General features: G+C 28.3%; 2 protein-coding genes across 2 annotated transcripts in view; one reads left to right on the plus strand and one right to left on the minus strand.

The window, feature by feature from the left end:
- Positions 1-532, minus strand: part of LOC107438429 (short-chain dehydrogenase/reductase family 16C member 6) — a 36,663-nt gene extending 36,131 nt beyond the window's left edge. The window contains exon 1 of the mRNA XM_071184338.2: positions 476-532. The gene's annotated coding sequence lies outside the window, so the exon portion shown is untranslated. The remainder of the gene's footprint in view (positions 1-475) is intronic.
- Positions 533-7,330: 6,798 nt separating this feature from the next.
- LOC107438417 (CD151 antigen-like) overlaps positions 7,331-26,205 on the plus strand; it is a 44,606-nt gene continuing 25,731 nt past the window's right edge. Inside the window, exon 1 of the mRNA XM_016050708.4 lies at positions 7,331-7,619. The gene's annotated coding sequence lies outside the window, so the exon portion shown is untranslated. The remainder of the gene's footprint in view (positions 7,620-26,205) is intronic.

Here is a 26,205-nt window from a genome sequence, read left to right on the forward strand (position 1 = left end):
TTGGACGGCAATTGTAGTTCAAGATGAGCGTTCGATGACGTATACTATCAAACTCACAAATGGACCAATCAGAGGTCAGCGCTGATTTCCAGCTGACGGCGTCCTGTCCTAAGAAACCAGGCCTTTAAGTGCCACTGCCCGGTATGCCCTACACTGATGTTTTTTTTAAGGTTCATTGCCACTGCCCGGTTCTCCTAACGCTGATATTTTGCCTCATCTATCCTCAGACGATATTAAAATATAGAATAAATATAATAATATCAACGAATAAATTAATATGCAATCGGATGTAACACATATTTCGGACATTCACTAAAGACACTATGTGATGGTTGACATTTACCGGTGAAAGTCGACATTCTCTTTATTTAAGCCATTCACGGTAACATATATTTAATACATTAGAACAGTTATTATTATAATAGGAAATATTTACGTTTATAAAAGTTGAATATTTAAAAAAATGGCAACTTACTTCACCTTTCCGAACTGAAAGCTTGAGTAGCAAGCGCAAGAAGTTAGAGAAGAATAAAAATTAAATAAAAATCTTAAATTCGAGTATTCAAAGGTAGAGGGATAAGCTAACTTATCAGTCAAATATCTAGTTCGTAATCTCGATGATGATTTGTATGTTGAGAGCCTGTCAATATGCATCCATTTCCTCCGTGTAAAAAAAAAACGATGCTATCAGTCGTAATAAAGTAGAAAATTTTTGATCTGCAGCGCAAAAAAATCGTCTGTTAATATTATTTTCTGATACAATTATGAATCTTGAATTGGCTTTTATTTGCTTAAACGTGAGTTAAAATAAGTTTCAAGGAAAAAATTATAGTTACTTATCAAAATTTGATATATTTTTTGCAATTGTTTATATTTACGATTTATACCTTCGTCTTTCCTTAAGGCTACACGGTACCCTTTTTTAAAAAAATTTTTTAAGGCCTGTAATATTAAAAGTAATAATAGATTTTCATTTGTATTATATTATTAAACTGATTTTCAAAAAGAAAAGGGAAATCGACAAACCACAATTTAAAAAATTTAAATTTTTTTTAAAAATTCAAGATTTTTTTAAATTTTTATAACTTTTTTAATTTTCAAAATTTTTCAGTTATTTTAAATAATATAAATATCTTAGATTATTAGGAGCAAAAGTTAGTATGGATTTGATGCTCTGATACTTAGTTGAATCTTAATTATTTTTATCGTTACTAAACACGTGGAAAACCCGAAAATTCTAAAAACTCCAACTTCAAATTTTTATTTAAAAAAATGTATACATCTCACACTGAAATCCATACTAACTTTTGGTCTGTATATACATAAAAGTTTCTACAAAAAATTTCAAGGCTTTATCTTTAAAGGGAAAAAAGCCTTAGGGAATCGAAAACAGTGGCATCAACAAAAAAGAAAGTCTGAGAAAATGACATTTAAAGTAAAGAGAACCATAAAACCAAAACTAAAAATGCTTGTACAGTCCTACTTTCTTAATATATTATAAACAAACTTATTGCTGGTCCAAAAACACTAATTTACTTGAATATTAATAGTATTATATTTTTTCACATTTAAAATTTATATGTAACCTGTATCGGCTAAAATACACGTAACATTGGTTTAGACAAACAAAGCAATAGGATTAAAGAAATAGCTAGCATAATTATATAAATATTCAGTCAATCAAGTATAACAAATATTCTGTTACGAATGTATTTATAAATTAAAAAATATTAGTCTTAAAAAAGACTTTTTATAAATAAAAATTTAGTAAAAACACAACTTTAGAACGCATCCATCAAACACCGAACATAAATAAACAACAATGCTTCTAGAAGTGAAAGTGAAATTTGATAACTTTTGGAGAAAGTGAAAATTAATAATCATCGAAATAAAATAAGTCTTTTTTTGAAAAAAAAAAGTTTTAAAATTAGATTTAAAAGAAAACGAAACTAACCACGCCCCCTCGCTTGTCAAATTGTGAGTCTGACACAACTCGGAAAAATCCTAATATCTCTAAAACTAATTAGATCTCAGATGCAAAATTTTTCAACTTGCTTCCCAACCACATTAGCCACCCGAAAATGCAAAAATATTTTTTTGCATATTTTTGCGAATTTTAGGGTACTGTGTAGCCTTAAGAAATTTCATTATCTTGTCGGGAAATATATTCCATGTTATCTAAATATTAATAAACATGACAAGAATATATTTTTTTAAATTCTTAGCTTCTTAATTAACACAAAATTAAGAAGCTAATTCAGGTGATTTTGAGGAAACAAGATAGTATAGTTCGGAAAATCGTTTTGGTTTCTTCTTTCCTTAAGAAATCTCTTGTTCGCTGGTGAAAACAGCTAACAAACACCATATTATCACAAAATGGCGATGTTTTCTACATGGAATATGAATTTTGGATAGTGGAAACTAGATAGAGAAATCAAGAAGCTGTTTCCTCGGGGTTCATGGTCAATGGTGTCAAAAAAAGAAATTCAGGTTTGAAATTGACGTCATTCTTTGATGGATCTACATTTTAGGGAACAGTTCATGACCATTACAGACGGAATAAATCGTCACAGAGTTGACCCCTCGGCGTTTTAGGTGTCCAATATTAGAAAGGGACGAAATGAACCCAACCTTACGATGGAACATAGAAAGGTATCTCTATGAAATTTAAATTGTTACAATATAATATTTAACTACCACATTATTGCATTACTTATAGCGTAAGAACATAATATTTTAATACTTATTTTATTCTAAATAGCATTTTAATTTAAAGTAAAAAGGAGCAACATGCACAACTATAATAAGCCTCAAAATTTCACATTTAAAATACACAATTTTCTTACCTTTACTAATTGTTTGCTAAATTATTAAATTTTTTTTTTTCAAATTCATAATTTTTTTAAAAATTTTACTATGTTTCCGTAAGTGACCGAAATCAAGAGAATGTCCGAAATATTTGTTATATCCGATTCGATATTAATTTATTCGTTGATATTATTACATTTATTCGATATTTTAATATCTGCTGAGGATAGATTAGGAAAAACATCAGTACCGGTTAAATGCATACTGGACAGTGGCACTTGAACTTGAAAAAACATTGACGTATGGTATACCGGGTAGTGGCACTTAACTGGATCTACTGTTTGTTTAAGATAGGTACTCTGACCGCCACTGAGTCTGCGGCAGTCTGGTGCTATGGAAACAAGAAGAGGGCATTTTAGGGAGGGTGGCTTCGATGAAGAGGTCTCCTTTTCTTTCGCCGAAACCAGTCCAAGAGGGAGCACGCATCCCTACACGAAATAATCATACCTCGTTACCATAGTCACCGCCACAGCTCCAGACGAATGTCTGGCAGAGTACTTATCGTAGACAAACAGTAGTATTTCGGACATATACCAAAGCGACTATGTGATTGTCAACATTCACCGGTGGAAGTCAACAACCGCCCATTTCTGTCATTCATAGTAACAACTATATTTAAACAACGGAGATGAATGATTTTTTCTTTTTTATTTCTCTGAAATATCATGGGTGCCTTTAATATTTCTGAGAGGGAAATACCCTAACTTCTCCAACAGCAATGGCATCCATGAGCTCATACCCAAAATTTTTATTTTTTTAAAACAAAAATTGCAGTATTGTTCTTCTTTAACCAGTTTGAGGTGAATAGTAGGGTTAAATCTCTATTGCGGACATGTATACTCCTTGCGTGAATTGGAATTCTAAAAATTACTTTTATTATTCATATGTTTTTCACTTTTACGTATTTTATTTTAATTTGTATTTTATTTGAATTTCATTATTGTATTTGTATTATTCTAATATTGTATAGTATGTAATTTATTGTAGCCTATTCTGTGTGAATTGGAATTCTTAAGAATGATTTTTATTGTTCAAGTTTTTTTAGCGTTTACGTATTATATTTTTATTTGTATTTCATTACTGTATTTGTATTATTCTAATATTGTACCGTATGTACTTTATGCGTTTTGTTATTTTCTGACAATTTTTTAACAAGTTTCTAGGAACATTAACCTTTTTAAGAAGGAATCGCTAGTTTTTTTTAATATTAAATATGAATGTAATCCTGCTTCATTTTTCAAAGTATTTATTGTAGAGCCAATTGATCTACTTCCGACGTCATTGTTTTTATTTTAATTCCAATTACATTTATGTTAATTAAATTCGATTTTAATTCCGCACACTTTGTGGAGGTAGCTTGTTAAACAATTTAATTAATCAGGTAGGTTACCTTGATATGACATTCGCCTCTGAGGAAAAGAAAAAGACTAAAAAATCGCAGGTCATATTCAAAATCTTTTCTTATTAAAGAATACTTTCTTCCAAAGGAAAGGAGCGTGAGACAAAGTAAGGAGATTTCCTTGTCATAAAATTGTAATCCGTTACAGTTTCTCAATCTCCAAAACACGTGACTGTTTCAAGAGCAATGTCTATTTTATTTGTTTAAATTGGATGGATTTATAAAAAAATATCTTTTAATTTTAATAACAGGAGCATTCATTTTAATTTGATTTCTTTAAAATGATCAGGAAACAATACAACGCGGAATGAAAACATGTCATCGAAGCGTTATTCTTTTTACATTTCAAAACTTTTATCGTGAAATTCATAGAGGGTCAAATTTATTGACGAATCACATCGAAATATAAACAATTTTTTAGTACTAATTACAGAACTTCGAATGCAGTATTCTAATGTTTTTTTTTTCAATACATAAAAATATAGTTTAGCTTCATTTTATCACTCAATCATTACTTTTTATTGAAAAAAAGTGTATTTTAATTTGATAATTATAATATAATGTAAATGAAATATATTATAATTCTGAAATTAAAGTGCATACATATAAGTAAGCACTAAGTAATATGAAATTATATTGTAACATACATGATAGTGTACATAATATGTAATTGTATATTCAAGTAAGATGTAATTGCGTTCATTAGACATTACTTTCTAAATATTTAGAAAAAATTGTGAGTTACATTGGTTGGAAACAAATATGGCATAAGACTCAAAATTCAAAGTTCATCAAATGTAAAAATATCTTTTCTAAGAATTTCTCTAAAATAATTAAGGTTGGATTTTAAATGATTGTAGCGCAATGTTTCAAAAAATAAAAATATAAATAAGTAACAAAATTTATTTATTAAATGAAATATTTGGTTTTTATGTATATAATAATTTGCTCATTTCTATATTTCCTTTATATAAATATTTATTTTTTTGTTTAGTATATGCTTACAATAAACAAAATATTGTTTTTTATAAAATAACAATTTTAATTCTTAGAATAATTTCTTTTATAATAAATTTTTTTACAATAAACTCTGAAACTTTTGTGAAGTGTGTTGCCATTAAACTCGCCTTTTTTAAAATATTGAAAAAATAGTCTGTATTAATTATGAAAATATTTAACACAAACTATTATGGAAATAATTTTTTTTTAATAAAATTAAAAAAAATTCGGAAAATGTATGAATTCTAACTATCTCATTATAAAATATAACTGTTGTAAATTAAATTTTAGATTTTTTTTAAAAAAACATGATGGTGAATATGATAACTAGTTTATGCAAGAATTCATTTAACTGTTTTATGTAAAATGTATGAGCCATAATTGACGAAAAATTAATGTCCAAATAACAAAATAACTAACGTTAATTTAAAAAATTTCGTATTGTACATTTTCTAACCTAATTAAAAGATTTTGATAATTTGATGCTTAGATTACAACATAATTGACGAAAATTTAATGTCCAAATAGCAATATAATCAACGTTAATTTGTAAAAATTCGTATCACACATTTTATAATCCAATTAAAAGATTTTGAAATTCAATGATTGAGAAAATATTAATCTCCAAATAACGAAATAATTAACATTAATTACAAAACATTCGTATTGTACATTTTCTAACCAAATTAAAAGATTTTGATAATTCAATGTTTCGATTACTACATAAGCTTTTTAGGTCAAATATACGCATTTCTTGATATTTTCTATTTTGGTTTAGAATAAACAAATAAAAAATCGCTACGATTTTTCAGATTTTTGTTTCAAATTATTTAAAAAAAAATATTTTGAATATTTTCGTTTAATTCTACAAAAATGAATGAAAAATAATATCTGAAATGGAAAATAAATCTAAACTTGCATTATGAAAACATTTTTTATGTATAATTTTTCTTTTTGCGGAAAGAAAAATGAATCTTCTAGATTTATTTATGATTTTTGATTTAGATGTTTTTTAAATTATAATTTTTTGATTAACTGTTTCGTATTTTTTAAATTATATAAAAAATAATTGAATTCATAATCATCACAAGTTCTTATGAACATTTTAGCTGCCTACAAAACAATGGCGAAATAGAAAGGAAGAAAATATAAATTTTTGTAGCTAAAACAAGCCTAAAGCTTATTTTAAAGACTTTCCTAAATATTTTAGTACATTAAATCCTTTTAAAATAATATCGTTTTAAATTGTTTCATATTAGTCTTATACATTGAGGCTATATATTACGCATTTTTATCTTTTTTGCTATGTTTTCGGATACTAAATACTTTTTTTCATATATATAGAGACAAAACACGGAACAAAGCATATTAAAAAGAACTTACGTTAGATTCGACAATTCAAAAGTAACAGCAAAATTTTGGATTTTTCCCTTAAATTTTTATATGATTCCAGAAATTCGATAATAATTAATGTTTCGATAGTGAGTGACACGATAAAAAATATTTTACAACAAATAATGATAAATTCACAAAAACGTGGTGTATAGTAAGTAGACCATATAGAACAGTATGTTCTACTTATTTAACAATTATGTCTAAATTAAATTATAATGTTCTTTATAATGTTTCAAAAATCGCAAAGCAATCGCATTTGTAAATTTTACATAGTCATAAAAATATTTCTGTAAAAAACAAAAAACAAAAATCATTTTTTATTTTTAAAATTCTCTTTCCACATTCGTACTTTTCCCTCGTTAACTTTGTTTGTTACTTATAATTGTCAGTTCTTGAACTTTATGGAGTACTTAACCTCTCGAAATGATCGATCACTATTAATGGGTATCACGAGTTTAGGAGAGTTTTCCGGAACCAATATCCGGCCCTGTACTTTCCGGCTACTTTTATTCAACTCTGAAAAAGGAAAAGAAAAAAAAAAGATAAAGGAAAAAAAGTCAATTAAACCACAAGCAACCCTATTTCTATGCTTAGCGAGGGGAAAAAATTGTTGGATCGATTTATTCTTAAATGTTCCTAACCCTTTTGAGCGCAGGCGCATTTCGAACCAAAACAGTGAGTTCGATGTTTATTCCAAACGGTCACCAGCAGTGGTTAGAAGTGGTGCGCATGACCAGAATATTTCTAGGAGAACATTTTCATCCTCATCTTCATCTTCAGCATCATTTATTACTGGATTTAAAACTTTTATCGAAAAATTCTGCACCACCCTATCAGCTTTTGTGCTTCGGATTCAGATATCTTTGTGATATATCCTAAAAGAATGAATAATATGTCTTAAGATTTAGGATACTTTTTTCTTTGGATACCTGAACAAATTTGGTACTAAAAGGAACAGGTAGGTGATATGTTTGTTTTGAATTGCTTGCGGGAAAAGTAATAGGTGCGTTTTAAAGTTGATAAAAAAATGTTTTTTATCTGATGAATAAGATATCTACAACAACTGATAGAGTATTTTATATCACCTGGTCATTACTTGTAACTCTCCATGATAAATAATCATGCGAAACAACTGCTCATCATTAAGAGTTCTAACAAATGGATCATGCGTAACAAAAGTTCACCATCAACTTTTATCGTGTTTATTGTAAATAGAATTTTTTTTTAAACAAATGATCATGCGTAACAACTGCATTTAATAAGTATTAATTATAACATCATGAGAACTTCTAGCAAAAGATCATGCAAAACAAAAGATAATCACGAAGAGTTCCAACAAATGGTCTTGTAGGATAATAGCTCATCATTTCAAAAATGATCATTCCAAAAAAGATGTTAATCACGAGGAGTTCTGACGTTGCGTTTGATAATAGATCATCGTAACAAATGATAGTGTATGATAATTAGCTCATCATGGGTAGTTCGAGCAAATGAACCATACTAAAATTGCTCATCATGAGTTATTCAAACTAATGAACTTCAATAATAAACGCTCATCAGACGTAATTCTAAGAAATTATCCAAACTTGGAATTACGAAGTTTTATTTTATAGTATGGAGTTTTCCAAACTATTGCAATTTTGTATATTCTGTGTATCGCGTATTTCTTAAAATTTAATATTGTTTTTCAGATCATTATTTTTTGAAATTTTAAATTGACAGAAATGTTGTCACTTCAACGCAACTTCAGAAAATAAAAACATGTCTTAAATTTTGATTTACAAATTAAAATAATAATAATAATTATATAGACAAAAGATAATAAAAGAAATGAGAGATAAACGAGGAAAATTGAGAAAAATAATAATATATACTAATATATATTTATATTATTAGTATATAAAATTATACTATATATATAAAATTATACTATTTATATTATTAGTATATGAAATTATACTAATATAGTTTTATATACTAATATATATTTATAAATATATAAAGAAAAGAAAAACAATAAGTTTCATTTATTGCGCATAAGCTGCAAGTAAATAGAACTCATAAAATAAGTTCAAAATGAAGATAAAACAAAGGAAAATTTCAGACATATGAAAAAAGGGGGGAAAAGAAAAATAAGAATAAGAATAAAAATAACAAAAAACTGGAAAAAAAAATTATAATAATAAAAATCCGAAAAAAAAGAATAAATTTTTTTTAAAAAATCCGGAAAATAAAAAATGTAATCATTTCATCAGCCCACACTATTATATCCGAAAAAAAGAGTGCTCTCTAATATTGTATCAATATAGCCAAAGCAAAATATATCAATTCAATAGTGTGAGGAGCACTCAAAAAATTTTCACAAAAATGACAACAAATAAATAAAATAGAACACAATAAGTTAAAATAGCACGTAAAAACAGGAAATAAAATGTAAAGAATTCATTTTGAACTTATATATATGTATGGAAAATTGATCATTTTTTGAATACTTATTCTGTGATACAATTCGGATAAGTTTTTGGAATTTATTATCCCTAACCATTGATTTCCTCCCCAAAATGAACCTCTTTTGCAGTGATTCATTTTGATTTCATAATTACAAGGAAGTTAGTCTGAATATTTTCAATTAGTAATTGCTGACTTTTTTGTAACTTGTTTTCTTGTGATAAGAAATTAAATTAATTTCACAACCCATTATTATTTTTTCCGTATGTCCGTTGAAATTTTTTTGATGTTTTGCGAGATGAATTTTTTGAACTGAATTTTTTAAGAACTAAAGATATCCATAAAAAGAAATAAGTTATAGAAATTAAGTCTTAAATGTAGAAGACGGTGAAAGAGCAATAAGAGCATTGTTTCCGTTTGTGTCAACTTATTTTTATGCCTCAGGTTTTCCAATAAAGTTATAAATGAAAACGAATAAAGAAAAAATTGATTAAAAAGAGTAGATTTTAAATAAACTAGTATATATTAAAGAAATGCATTTGAATTTGAAAGTGATCCGCGCTTTGCTCATGTAAGTGCTTTAACTAAGAATTAGAGAACCAAACATACATTTAAATAAAAAAAAATACATCTAAATAATCAAACAAATAGTGATTAATAACACTATACTAATATATTTTTTAACAATTAAAGTATTAATTACTATAATTGTTTAATTATAATTTATTCATTATAAATGATTATAATAATATTTAATTGATATTTAATTAACTAATATTAATAGGTTGTTAACTAAATGTCAACAATTATTTTTTAATTAATATGTTTGCATTCACTTATGTTTGGAAAAAAAATATAATGGAAATAATGGTAAATCAAAATGTTCTATAACTTTATTATTTAGTTTTTGGGACGTTTAGAGAAGTAATTACAATCTGAATGTTATGAGTTTTCGAAAAGAGGAGTACAAGGGAAATGGATCAAAACAGGTTTGATATTACCATTGCTTTAAGAATTGCGCAATGCGCATGAAAAAGCAACAATAGAATAAAGTGTAAAGGTTTATTGTTATTCTTAATAAGAAAATTGTTCCAATATACTTGTACGTCATCTTATTGATATTTCAACGAGGTATAGAGCGCTGCTAGTGTATAATGCTATTTAACTATCATAAGCAGTAATTACTTAACTTGTTTACTAAACGTACTTTCTTAACTTCGTCCCAGATAAGGATTTTCCAATACAGCTGCCCACTCCTTTGTTTAGCATTTTTTTTAATAAAGCACTTTTTTGATTTTTGGCATTGTTTTAGCTCAGGTAACATATTTTTAAAGAAGTAAAAACTTCCTCAGAAAAAAAAGCGAGTCGTTAAAAGCTGCTGGATAGTAAATTCGCTCCCCGGAAGAGAGCATCTCTTCAACACAGCAGTGGGAGCTGCTGATTATTACAGCAACTGCAGATTATTTTTTTATCTAAGTTTTTCTTTTCTTTTTAAAAAAGAAAACAAATAAATGGTGGAAAATTGCTGCAAGTTATTTTTAAACATCTCTAAACTTGTTTCTAATATAATTTAAAAAGCTGAATCGGAAAAACGACGCAAAGAACAAATAAGTAATTAATTTTATTTTCTGTTACTTGATAACTGTGTAGGAATTACTTGATAACATTCCAATCTCTTTTAGAATCATGCGAATAAAATTCAACTTAAATTTAACACAATCATAAAGTCTCTATGAATCGTTTTTAAAGGACTTTATATTTGCTATTGCTTATATTCCTAGCTTATGTTAAATTTTGTGCAATAATAACCTTTGCCTGACTGAGTTGAGGCGACAGACAAATTTGGATTTACAGAGGCAGTGCTGCAGATTCACTCCGTAAATTCTGCTACCGGGCTTACGCCCATTAACCATATTAGTTTTCAAAAAAGTTTTGTAAATAGGGAGATTTCGCACTTTTACGTTAGCTTCCATGCAATCCCATCGAAGCAACTGCGCATTCTAGCGTTTATTTTAGATGCTACGTATCTTTACGTTAAGTTGGCGTGATTTACCCTGCAAAGACAAATCTACAAGCACGCTGTTTATAGCTGTTAAATATTGTTTCCTGTTGAAGCCTACCATCGAATTAAAAACGTGAACATGAAATGCGAGTTTGAAGAAATGTATGGATGAAATTTAGGAACGAATCGTGTGACCTTACAACCGCTGATTCATTCAATAAAAAAATAATTTTATTGCTTTTGTTTAACATTATGATTATCCAATATATTATCCTAGATATACTTTCGCTATTTCAAAATTATGACTATTTATTTCAACTATACAGTTTAGTTAAAAGAAGTTAAATAATCAATAGAAGTTCAATAATACTTTTTTAAATATTAATAATAATAATAAGCTGCATTCTTTATCGCTGAATTCATCCTAACCTATAATCTACCCGATTTTTCTGTTCACAGATCCGCAGTTTTATGTAGAGCAAAGAGCATTTTGAATCGTATGCCACAGCTTTAAAAAAATAGTCGGCATCCATTGTAAATGTTTGTTTTGATTTTATGGTCAGAATTAAAATGATATTCCACTACGTTAGCGTTTTTAACTTGCGGTTTTTTTTCAAAATCTCTTATTTTCACTTATGTAAGTTTGATATTTTTTCATGGGCGTGATATTTTTTCATTTTACCTAAACAGAGGCATGCGCAGTAAAAGTGCGCATGCGAAATTACTTGAGCTTGTGTATATTTGCGAAATCTCCCTAATGTCTTTATAAAAGGTACATTTGGAACACTTTTTAAGATTATTTTTAATATAAATTTTTCATAATCTGTAAATATTGCCACTTTTCATTAAAAAAAATCAATATCAATCAATTAATATCATGTATCATTAAAACAGATAGATGAAATTTAAAGATTTGATGTTTGGTCATTCTATTTAATATGGTAGCCGAATAAGAATAAAAAGAAATAAACAAATAAATAACGAAAACTATAATTTCCATGTACAGTGCGCAAAACTAAAAAGTGTACACTACAAATAACCTTTGGTCTAATAATCAGATTTTCACGCACTTTGACTCAACTTCAATGGTTCGAAAGGATAACCTTTATCTTAGTCGATATTTTAATTTGCAAAATCAGAACCAAGAACTTACTTTCACTGAATAAGCAAGTCTTTTTTTTACCAGTCTGGAAATAATTAGGTAGCTGTTCCAATTCAAAATAGCTGCAATCAGGAAAATGTAGTCCCAATAGTTAAGTTAGGAGATTGGCCGAAAATTTCGACCCCTTAATGTTAATTTTACTTTTGACGTAGTATGCCGTTTGTACAAGAATTTCTTTCAAGATTCTTAATCCAAAGATATTTCCTGGCAAACAATAATTTTTAATAATTATTTATGATTATTTTATTTAATAATGGTCGAACATTTTTTTAACTATAATGTGCATAAACTTGAACATAAATTTAAAGAGTGTTATTTTAAATGATAAAAGAAAACTTGAAAGTAATCATTCTGTTTTTAGTTAGTTTCCTTTTCTAAACTTTTTTTTAAATTTAAAATTTGATTTCTCGAGAACGACTCGACCGATTTCATTCGATCCTTGTATGTGAAGGTGCAATATATATGAGGATATTACGTACCTCTTCGAATATAGATACATGATAAGTCATACATATAGGTAGGGACCCTCTTTAAGTTTGATTTTCAATTCTTTTGTTTCTTTTTTTTAATTTATGTTTTAACGATTTACTTATTTCGCTATTATTCAAACAGAAATATGAAAAACCTTACTTTTTGACTTACTCACTTTCAGTTGTATGACAGTATATATAATTTCAGTATATTTTCCCCTCTATATTCCGCGGTGTTACACAATGGTGTCCCCTTTCAAATGATTTACTATGCAATTTTTAAAATTAGTATATTTTCAACTTTCAACGTCAACTTTTAACGTAAGTCGTAAATTTCAACTAAATTCATTTCCGTGTCTTTTTTTTAATAATCATTAAATATACCTATCTATTGAAAATCGATAGGTTAATAAATAATACATCAGAAAAATTCCACGCTTCATACCGCAATAGAATTATATTTTTATAAAAGATTCATTCTTCTTTATTTTCTCCAACTAAGCTTCAGCACGGAAGCCATATAATACTAAAAAACACACATTTTAAGCGGATTAGGTATTCACTATTCCAACAAATGTAATTATTATTATCGATCGATATAGGGCTGAGTCACACTTTTTAATGAAATGTACCAAAATCTTCCCACCTACTCACCAACTTTGTGTTTTTAATCACGAGTGGCATTGTAGCAGACGATTATTTCACATCGTTATTAAAGGGTAAATTAGCCATGACCGTGACTATACAGCCTGGTGTATATTTTGTTCTTTTCAAAGTCGTAATGTTGTCGCGTGCTCTTGTGTCGCTATGGGGAATATATCCCCGCCCCCCACTTCTACAATAACACACACGCCCTTTCATTCGGACTCATTAATAAGCTGCTTCTGAAAAACGTGACTGTGAAAGCGGCACATGATTCGACACGCAAATGTATCATTTTTAAACGAGTGACTGAAAAAAATCCGATTGATACTCAATAAATGACTAGAATTGAGGGGATCATAAGTAAAGGTCATTCCCCCCGACGTCTTATAAGTTAAAATGTATCGAGGTAATCCAAATTTCTGAGTAACCGCAAGGCAACGATTTTCCGAAAATGGTGCTGTTTTTCCTCTATTCATTCTGTGTTATTAACTTTTCAATAACAACAGTTCAAATATTACGTAAACATATTTTTGGCCATTTTAGACTCGTCCAATTGTCTTGTCACCGAAAAAAAAGCAAGTCATAACCTCCTCCCATGTTTACGAGAAAAAAAATTAACACTTTCCCTTTTGACTTAACTTAGACTTACCCATTGGCAATATGGTTGATGTCCAATTTTTTTCCCGTCTACGTTCTTTGGCTTTAGCTTTTTTCAGCTTCGGTAAGTTTAGGCCTTGGCATCGTTTTTTTTTCTTGCTTTAGCTCTAATCTTTGGGACCGTGCAATCAGTTTGAGACCCTCTTTATTTGTGATATTTACCTAAATTAGTACTGGAAACGAATTGAATTAGTAGGGGAGAGTGGGGTCAATTGTAACATTTTTTACTTAACTATTTTTAAGTGACAAAAATTCCAATATATTATTAGTATTAATTGACAGACGAGTAAAGTAGACTATCCTCTACTATAAAAAAAAACAAATTCCTTATTTTAAATGTTATTATATCAGTTATTAACAATTTTCGACAGTCGTGCACTTGTTACAATTGTCCCCACTTACGGGGTCAATTGTAACAGTTCATAAATTCAACTAAAACATAGTTAATTATACATATTATCATAGTTGTGATATATTTTTTTATTGATCAAAATAGTAATGATATTTTAGGAGTAAAAAAAATGATGAGTAGAGACCTAAAGGGTTAAACTTTAAGGGGCTAAAAATTTTAATTTATGCTGTGAAAGGTGACAAATGAAATAATGCACATGCAACATAATATAAATGATATAGGAAACTATTGGTGGTTCTTAAAGAGTTAAGTAATGGTTTGTAAACATAAAATTATTTATTTTCAGCTGTTACAATCGTCCCTTTACTTATTGTTACAATTGTCCCCAAGACGCCATTTCAGCTTCATTTGTTAAAAACAATGCTAGTTAATTAACAAAACTAATCTTTTTTTCCAAAATGTTAATTAAGGTGTCCACTTACATATTCGGTTAATAATTTTTATTTGTTTAAACAAAATTTCTTTGTTAAAATATAATATTCTAATACCAAAAAAAGTACTTACGTAGTGTGAAAATATCTTTTGTGATGTAAATCTTTCAAAAGTACATAAAAATGGTTGCCAGCAGGGGTGTACATGTAGATTTATTAAATACACCTTGTTCGCCACCTAGGAACCAAATCTAGAACCCGACACTCGAAATATTTGCTCTGTTACAATCGTACCCTGTTACAATTGACCCCACTCTCCCCTATAGAATTTCTGATTCTTAATTAAAACAATAAAAACTAAAATATCGTTCAAATGATGAAATTCACAACTCAAGAAGTATTTATGGGAACTCTCCGGTCCCATATCTCAAAAATAAACTCTCCAACTGAATGCATAACAAAATTAAAAGTGAAAAAAAGAATTCTAAAAAAAATATCAAACAGCAGCGGTTGCCATAGCAACGCATGCAATGGCGACGCATGAGCACTGTTTACTATTACTCTTCAACAGTGTTGAAAAGTGTGATGACGTCGAAATAAGGTGCGCATGCCATCAAACCCAAAGCAATACCCATTTTGCCATGGGGTACTAAAAATAAAAGATGTAACTTTGCATTACGCCTTAATTCATTTTATGAGATTGTGAATGAAATATTCTTAAGAAATTTTTGTTATTCACAACTGTTGACCTCTGTAACTTTTGGAAGAATTTTTTTCCCCCAAATACAACTTTTATTCCAAATTTGAAAAAAATTTCGAGTAATTTTTTGTTAAATTTTATTATTTTGTTTAAGAAGAAATTGAAAGCAAAGAGGTTTTAATGTATTACGTAAGCGTTTCTTATAACCCTCTTCCCTTTGTGAGAAAATATAACAAACCACCCATTCCCCCTCCCCCAACTATCCGGTGTTTACGTAACATTTGAACTGCCCTATGCATCATGCATATATTTATATAAGCTACCTCCTGTAAGGATATGAAAAATATTCAAATGGTTTTTGTTTTCATATTGCGCATAAATTAAGATAAAATCAATTATTTAGAAAGGTAGCGACACCAATTGCCATCTCAATCGCTTATGCATACTGATAATTCAATATTGTCAAGCAGTTGCAAGATGAAGTTTAAATAGAACAGTTGCCAATATTGATCACAAGAAAACAAGAATTTTCCCTGATAAATGTCATATTTTAACCGATGGGCTCTTCAATTATAATTGTTATCGTTCAATTAAAGTATCATAATGATATTTTGTATCGTTTAATAAAGTATCATAACGATAACGCTATTTACGACTACTTAAGGAAGGCACGGAATTTTTTCCGTAGACTTTGTGTTGCGCGTTTAAGAAAACCTTTAGGAGAGATCATCAGAACCTCTCCGAGTGATCGGGAAAAACTCCACACCACATACTGAAAAGGTAAAAGGAGGAAGCTCTAGAAAATATCAAAATAAATAATATTCACTAAGCAGGTTTAAATATATTTAAAATACTTGTGAGTGACTCTTATCTAGAGAGCCTTTTTTTTTGACGATCTCTGAAAGAGATTGTTAACTTCATGAGACAGTCAGAGTGGACTAAAGACGATGATTTAATTTTAGAGTTGAGAATTAAATTTTAAAAAAAATTTTTTTTTTAGAAAAAACAACCATCTCAAACAAACAAACCTCTTCTCATCTTTTTAAAGTTAACTAATTTTTATGATATGAAATCAAATGCAAACTAAAGCAGAAAACGTAATTTGCTTATTTATTTAAAACATTTATAATTGGTAAATTTGTTTTTACACATAATTACATCAGTTGGGATCATTTTTATGGACGTTCAATTTTATTCATGGATCCGTCAACAGAAATGGCACTACCACACTCAGAAAATGACACTGACTAAAATTATAAATTGTTTACGAAAAATCGTATACCTTCGATGAGTCAATGGAGGTAACCTCCACGAACCTCCATCAACGATCATTTTACAGTGGAACGGAGAGTGGTGGTCACTCCCGAGAGGTTTCACTGAATAAGAAATACAATGATAAATGGAAAGACACTCAACGAGTTCCTGTCACGCACTATAAATATTTATTGTATCCATGATAACCCAGCTCCATCATCCATGCTTTCAATAGTCCGTTTACATTAGTGAATGCGCACCTGCAATGTTGCAGGTAATGTAAAAATTTGTGATGAAGAAATTTGTGTATTCCCCATATGCTTAAAGGAAAATGTTTGAGTATTCTCCAATAGAGTTGGGCAAAACGAATTATCAAAGTGATTCGAATCAATAGAATTAGTTCATTTTGATGATTCGAATCAATAGAATCAGTTCATTTTGATGATTCGAATCAATAGAACCAGTTCATTTTGATGATTCGAATCAATAGAACCAGTTCATTTTGATGATTCGAATCAATAGAACCAGTTTATTTTGATGATTCGAATCAATAGAACCAGTTCATTTTGATGATTCGAATCAATAGAACCAGTTCATCTTGATGATTCGAATCAATATAGAACCAGTTCATTTTGATGATTCGAATCAACAGAACCAGTTCATTTTGATGATTCATTTTGATGGTTTGACTGATTATTGATTCGAGTAACATAATCTAAACGACTTATTTGCGAATCACATAATTAAAATCAAAGGCTTAAAAAAAATTGTAAAAAATTCAAACAATGTTTCCTTGCTTATCACTATTTTTTTTTAACTAATGTCGATAGAAAAACATTTTATTATTCTCTCGCATTAATGAATTCCTTCAAGTAAATAAATATGCTTATTATATCTTTCGTATAATTATATTGTTACTAAATGGTATAAATACTTTTAACTGTAGTAAATTTTAAGGAACTACAAAAGAAATGTTTTATTTATTTATTTTTTTATCTGATTTCATCGAATTCTTCAATTGAAAAATCTTAAGTTGTTAATAAAGAATGCGAAAGAATCTCTTAGGTTTTACAAGAAACTTTTATTTGTATATGACATAGCATCACTGCAAAATAAAATTGGAATTTACGAAACCATTATTCATTATAATTCAATCCATTTTGATAAAATCAACTGAAATCGCAATTGATTCGAATAAACTGATTCGGATTACTGATTCGAATCAGTTATGATTTGGTTATTCGAATCGCCGAATCAATTCAATGATTCGTATCATCGAATAAGTGAGCAACTCAATTTCCCAAAGCTAGCTTGTGAAGGACAAGGTCTCTGAGATTTTTGATGCACTTTAATTTCTTAGAGAAAATAATTAAACACTGAACGACATAGCAAATATTTGATAATTTCCAAGCATTTCTTAAATAAAATATTAGTTGACGAGATGGGCATAAAAAGTTCTAGGTTAAAAGAACAAATTGAAAAAGGGGTTTAGAATAACAAACTGGCTAATGTAAACATGAATAAATATTTCTTAATAATTTCTCAAAGAGTCGTAATGGCTCAGATTGGATCCAGGAGTTCCTTTGTTTTCTGAATTGGGTTCAAAATTGCAGGCTACGGAGTTGATCATTAGCAGTTGTAGACCCAAACAAAAGGTCAGCTGTTCAACGACGGTTATAAAATAATATAAAATAACTCCACGGGTATAAATAAGAAAAAATAATGTAAATTAAGTTCTCCAACAAAGAATTTTTAAAAAAAAAATTTGGAAACTCTACATTTCCATTTGCAAATAACGCATTAATTTATTAATTTACATTAATTTGTATATTTATAAATTAATGCAAACGTCTTAATTTCTAATTCGTCTAAAAAAATTTCTGAAAAAGGAAGGAAATCTCACAAGGGAAAATCTCTTTTAGGGTGAGATTATAAAACTTAAACTTAATTTTCTTATAATCTAACTTACAAATTAAAAATGTTTGTTTTTCACGCAATCATGATAAACATGATATACATACAAATTTAAAAAGTGACCAAACGATACTTTTGATCAATTTCTATATTTGTTGAATAGTTACAATTCATAAATCGAAATATAAAAGTTATTGCTTTTTTTTTGCTAAAGAATTTGAATTTTCAAGTCAGATGCTTTGAGAAATCAATGAAACCAAATAAATTATAATGCATTAATGTTTATAGAAATGCGTTGGAAAAGTTTATAGCACAGAGAAGGAAATTCTAAGAGAATTTTAATAAAGAGAAACTGTTATTTAACACAATCATTACCACAAATATAGCTGTAGAATCTTTTTATCCACTATTAACAGATTTTGCTGTTCAATAACTTGACCAATCACTGATTCGTAATTAGCTGATTTACTAATTCTCACTTTTATTCATGTGCCGATACACTATCCAATTAATACACCATTTTACTGATTCTGCTTATGATGATTGCGCAAGAATCACTTAAGATGCATGGGTGATGTACCTAGAAGCATTTATTGTTACGGCTGCTATAACGACGCGAAATGAGTAGTAATAAAAATAAAAGAAAAAACTTTGAAACTTTTGCACGTAGTTGTGTGTAGATTTAAAATATTACAGGCCCTGGAATATGGTGTAGTTTAAAATACATTATCTTTCCCCCCGCCCGAAAAAAGGTCGTTATAGATGTTGTTGTTGTCGCAGCCGATTAAGGCAAGAAGTACGATTGTTCTTGTTTTCCAGTGGCGCCATCTATGGACAAGAATTCGACCCTTCCATACGACCCGTTTATAGGGCAGACCCATCCATTCATTCGTCCACAGATCGTAATTTTGACCTAAACCAGAGAACGATCCATCTCCAATCCAGTACCCCCAGATATATAATTTGTTATGGGAACATGAAGGATTTTGTGACCAGACAAATTTAACCTGCACCTGTCACCATTTACTACATAGGGAGTCTTCGGCTAGCTGGATTGAACCTTCTGTTCTCACGAACATGAGTCCAGCGCTCTACCAACCAGGTTATCACGGCCCAGTCGTCATAGATGAAAATATCAAATGAATCTTCACTCTGTTAAAAATAAACCTGTTTTTTTATAAGTTAATAAATCTATATAAAGCATGACTCACTGAAAATTATTTTTTTTTAATTGACTAAGCAAACATATATTTTTAAGACCATGTTAGCACAGGGAATAGTGCTCACCTCTCCAAATGAGGGGATCCAGGCTCGGAGCCCAGCGTTACTGGTCGGTACGACTCCTACTCCACTGATAACAGTTCCGATCTAAAGTATGTTCAGTGATAAAGGGATCATGGATTGGAGTTACCTTGCTGTCGGACTGACGGTGAGAGGTTTTCGTGGTTTTTTCTCTCAGTGTAGCACAAACGAGGGGTAGTTTCTTTCCAAACTAATCCTTCACAAAGACTAGTTCGTCCCATCGTTTAATCCAAGAGTTCCTTTGTCTTCTGGGTTGGGTTCAGAATTACATGACCACAGAGTTGGACATTGATCATCTAAAAATGAATTTAAACTTGCTGTTTAACACCGGTTATCAACGTACATCTCTGGATAGCAAGCTCTCTAAAAATGTCGTCATTTAACTTTGGATTCTAAATTACAGAAAATGCTGATAATGTGCAGCATTTCATCGTGTTTCAAATTATAGAAATGGAAATATTTTTATTTAATTAAACAATGGTCGGGTGATGTCAAAAAAGACCCCATGTTTTTTATTGTCATCAAAATAATTCTGTTTCGGAAGAATTGAAATAAAATAAAACACCCACCTTCAGCTGAAAAGGATAGAAAAAAAAGTCAAAGAACTGACAATGATTAATGAACTTCGATTTCCAGACAAGTTCCTGAATTGAATCATCACCAGTTTTATTGATTTTGTTTTCTAACCATACAATGCAACTTTCTCTTCCTATTTAATTTGAAGGCACTATTGGAGGAAGTGTTTTATTTATCTTTATTCTTCAATCAAAAGTTGCAATAATAAGTAATGTAAATTAAAAATCAAATGAATGTGTTGAAAATTTCATCAAATGAAAGGGCATTTTGAAATGAATGGATTATATTTTACCTCAAGGATAGCGTGATAGGGTCGTTTTTGAGATGACTCAAATTGCTCACATTTAAAACATTAAAAAAATTTATTCGAGTGGCCAAATATGTTTTTTTTATTAATTAGAATTAACAGCTTTGAAAACGGTAGATTTTATTCATCCAAATTAATTTTTTTACACCATGTAAAATGTAAAGTATTTAATTTACAGTGCGAAGTATTTGAATTCAAGTTTCTTTAACATTAAAAGTAAAATATTAAAAATAGGGTGCAAAGTTTTCGAAATTAAGTTTCGTTAATGTAAAATGTAAACCATTTAATTTACAATGCAAAGTATTTGAATTTAAGTTTTCTTAACATTATTTGTTAAATATTAAATGTACAATAAAAAATATTTGAATTATTGTTTATTTTAAATTAGTTGCAAAATATTAAATTTATGGAACAAAGTATGCGAAACAAAATTTCTTAACATCCATTGAAAAATATTAAATTTATAGTGCAAGGTACTTGTGTTTAAGTTTCCTTGACACCCATTGTCATATAATAGAATTTCATCAAATTAAATTTTTCATAACACCCATTGTTAAATATTAAATTATTAAATTTCACGCTTTTAAATATAAATTGTAAAATATGACATTTATGTATTAGGTTTCATGTTTTATAAATATTAATTGTAAAATAATAAATTTTGTGTTAAAGTTATTTACATTCTTGTTTTTTAAACAAAACTTTCAAAATATTTAATTTATGGTGCAAAGTATTTGAATTAACATTTTTTATATTAACTATAATATATTATATATAGTTATAATATTTTAATAATAATTGTATTGTCCTACAAAATATTTAATTTATAAGACAAAGTACTCGTATTAAAGTTTTCTTAACGCAAACTCTTAAATAATAAAATTACCCACAATTAAATTTTTCATAACACCCATTGTAAAATATTTAATTTATAGTACTGCATTTTTTTATTCTAGTTTCATTCTAGAAATTGTAAAATATTAAATTTATGGTGATGAGTTTTAGAAATAAAGTGTCCTTAACACCGGTTGAAAGGTATTATATTGAAATGTGTGGGCCATTAAATTTAAATATATGTATTCCTTAACACCAGTTTATAAGAAATAATTTTAAAAAAAAAATTATTTTATTTTTTAAAAATCATTTAATTTCATACATTTAATTTTAAAAATCATTTAATTTCATACATTTAATTTTAAAAATCCTTTAATTTCATACATTTAATTTTAAAAATCCTTTAATTTCATACATTTAATTTTAAAAATCCTTTAATTTCATACATTTAATTTTAAAAATCCTTTAATTTCATACATTTAATTTTAAAAATCATTTAATTTCATACATTTAATTTTAAAAATCCTTTAATTTCATACATTTAATTTTAAAAAACATTTAATTTCATAATTTCATAAATCATAAGAACTATCAAATTAAAAACCGTTTTCATTTATTTAATTTTTTTAAAAATTTAAAAAAAAAAATTCGAAAAATTTGTTTAAATATTTTTTGAAAATATTTCATACAAATACATACAAAGATTTATAGATGCGTGATGAAAGTAATTGAATCGCAAAACGGTATAATTTATTTGTGCCTACTTATTACCCAAATTTACTCTGTCAATAGACAGGTCTTGAAGTGATAAATACATGAGAATGTGTCTCGTGAGAGAGATGATGTAAACAAGTATAAAAGTAAGCATGCGCCCATCATTCCTTGGTCAAGGTCATACCGGGGCATTTATCGATTCTCTGGGAATGATGGGGAAGAGCTACAAAATATCTCCTACCGCTCTTTACAAACTGACGACAGGCTGTGTTACTCCTACTAAATTTAACCAGTAAACGGCATTTTCTGCGAACCCGACTTCCAGCAACCAATGAACATTAAATGAAGCGCGTTGTTATAAGTCGCTACTCCCCAGGTTGAAATTGTACTAGTCTAGTTCCTTCTGAAATAATTGATATTGTTGTTTTCTCAAAGTTTATGTATTTAGTAAACATATTTAAAACTCAGTTTATGAATTGAACTAAAAGATATACGTTATTTTTAGTAAACTTTCGAAGTGGAAATAGTTGTATTTTTTTCTTCTTCATATTATACCTAATTGGGTACTTGCACTTTGAGAAGAAGATCAAACATACCCACACATGTGAACCTATGACATCAGCTCCAGCTGATAGTCAATAAACAAAATGGCTTGTCAAAGTTGAACTAAATTTTTCCACATAAGTTAGAATGCTAGTTGACGTGAAGTCATTTAGATACAGCGCCGTATCGCACATGGAATTAGTAGAAATATAATTCTTTCGTATATTTATTATTTGTTTATGTATTTTATTGTAACACGTGATATATTTTTGTTTTGTGTACCTGGCAAATTCGGCGCATAATTAGTTTGTTTATATTCTATATGACTTCGTGCCTGTTTTTGTGTTAAGTAAGAACTATATAGAGAAAGAATTGAAATCATTGTGAAGGATGTATCACTTAAAAGAATTGACACTTGACGAGGTAAGTGAACTCGAAACAGAATAAAAAGAACAGTTGTTTGCGTAAACAAAGCCACGTTATAATAACCAATCAGGCTCGAGATACCAACACTACGTCATTTGCAGACATCCCATTAAGTGGTGGAGTTTATAGACAGACGTATAAATTCTACTCTAAAGCCAGGATTAGGAAAATCATGATATTTTTAAAAGTAATTCGGCAATGAGGTACCATACCTGCAAGTGACGTAGTGTAGGTATCTTGATCATTATTGGTTGTTGAAACGTGGTATTTGTTTATGTAAGCAACTGTTCCTTCCATTCTATTTCGAGTAACCCAAGCCTGTCAAGTATCAATTCTTTTAAGTGGCATATTCCATATTCTTACTGAAAGATTCTTTCACAAGGATTTCTATTCTTTCACTACGTATTTCGTTCCTAACACAAAGACAGGCATGAAGCCACGTAAACATAAACAAAAAAATTATGAATCGAAATTGCCAGATACACAAAACAAAAATATATCACATTTATTATTTGTTAAATTACATAAACAAATAATAAATCTAAGTTAAGTAGAAGATGTAGACGAGAAAGAATTATATTTCAACAAATACCAGCCAGGTTAACAGTGGGAGGTTTCCGTGGTTTTCCTCTCTATGTAATGGAAATACGGGTTATTTCCATCCAAAAAGTCCTCCAAGAAGGCAAATTTCTCTTAGTGCCGTATCCAGGAGTTCCCTTGTCTTCGGGATTAGATTCAAAATTACAAGGTTACAGAGTTGAACATAAGCCCGAAATATTCATAGTAGAAGTAGTCGTAAACCCAAAATTGGGTCAGCTGTTCAACGACGGTTATAAATGATCAGCTATAGAGCTGACGACATAGGTCACATTGTGTGGGTATCTTTGATCTTCTTCTCCTTTGCAAGTACCCAATTGCAGAAGGGCTTGACCCCAATAAATCCAAATCAAAATATTATTCATATTTAGTTGAGTTCGGGATTCTCTTGTCGGAAAATGAGTCAAGAGTTAGCGTCATTTTCGAATTTAAATAGCTCGTTTTATAACTCTCCTTTTTTTAAAATTTAAATCAGATTTTTTTAAAACTTACTAATCAAAGCTCTTATAAAATGTAATAATATTGTTTTGTATAAATATTGTTTAATAATAATTTAACTAAAATTTTTAATACTTCTAAGTAAAATAGAAACATTTTTTGAAGATTATCACAAACTAATCTCATAATAAATTAAATTCTTTTTGTTCAACATTCTTAAGAATTTGTAAAGAAAACGATCTAAATTATTAATTAAATATGAAAGGAAGAATAAATTTCGATCAGGGAACGCTGGAAAAGAATTCTAAATTAATCTTGGCTCAAGAAGTTTCCCTTTATTAATAATTTACACTTACTACATATTTAATAAGTTTTAAAAGTGCTTACTTAAATATACATAAAGCTAAATGAGTATAGATGAAACATGTTCGTTAAAGAGTAAACTAGTTAACATACAGTGCCCCAAAAAAAAAACACTTTGAATAACTTTTGATCATATGATTGAATCTTCACGTTCTCAATCTAAATGGGTTAGAGGGGGAGGTTTCAAGTATGCTTATTAATTAATTCATTTTAAGTTAAGAAGCAAAAACGTCCCTTCTTTGAATAAACATATCTGCAATTCAACGAATTTGTATTCCTTATCCTCAAATTATATTGGATGATCGCATGCTGCCAAATTTGGTCTCAATAATTTATTCAAGACAAAGGTCGAAATGTTAATTTTACTTTTTACGGTTTTTACCATAGCTAGCGAACTTTTTAAGCGAGTTGAGAAAAGTTTGGTACACAATTATAACATTCATTTATCAAGAACTAATTTCATGAAAATAATAAATTAACAATCATTTATTCGTTTGAATAAGAATAATTTTTTACAAGTATTTCTTTTTATTATTTTATTTAATAATAGACGAAAACTTTTGAAATGTAAGCTATGCAAATTTTAACATCATTTTAATATAATTTTATAAGCCAGAATGCAAAATTTGAACGAGATCAGTAGAATAAATTATGTAAGAATTATTATTATTATCAAATTTGAATATACGGCTTTTTAAAAACGTTAATGAAAAAAAATGAATATAAATAAAAATAAAGCTAATGAAAGTCATAATTTAAAAATTTTACATGATTTTTATTCACATATAGTTTTTTTAAAATCTATTAATCAATTTTGGACACCAAATATTAATTCATATTCACTATACTCTCATTATTTCTCTGTATTAAACCTTCAATAACAATATACTCAGGATTTTTTTAAAAAATTTTCAGCCTTAAGAATATATTAATAGATTATACTATACAAATTTTATTTTAAAGTTAATTTAATTAAAAATTAAAAAAAAACGAAGGATTTAAATCAAAGATTTTTGTCAAAATGCGCGATTGAAATTATTATTTAATTTAAGTGTTTTAAATAACAAATGCAGAAAAGAAATCTGATTTTACTAAAAACATTTTCCAAATATTTTTATACTCTGTTTTAAGTTATCTTTAGATAAATGTGTCTACCGATTCTATAAAAAAATTTTATCAGCTCAATTGATTTATAGAGAAATATACAAAAATAAAATAATATTAAGAGCCGAACAAAACCTCACACAGCTCTCAAAAAATTCGGAAAAAAAAAAAAAAAATATATATATATATATATATATATATATATATATATATATATATATATATATATATATATATATATATATATATATATATATATATATATATATATATAATATATATATATATATGGTGAAAATAAAAAT

Source organism: Parasteatoda tepidariorum, chromosome 10 (genome assembly GCF_982258835.1).
Source record: "Parasteatoda tepidariorum strain Cologne lab strain chromosome 10, Ptep-v5.0, whole genome shotgun sequence".
Classification (NCBI taxonomy): domain Eukaryota; kingdom Metazoa; phylum Arthropoda; class Arachnida; order Araneae; family Theridiidae; genus Parasteatoda; species Parasteatoda tepidariorum.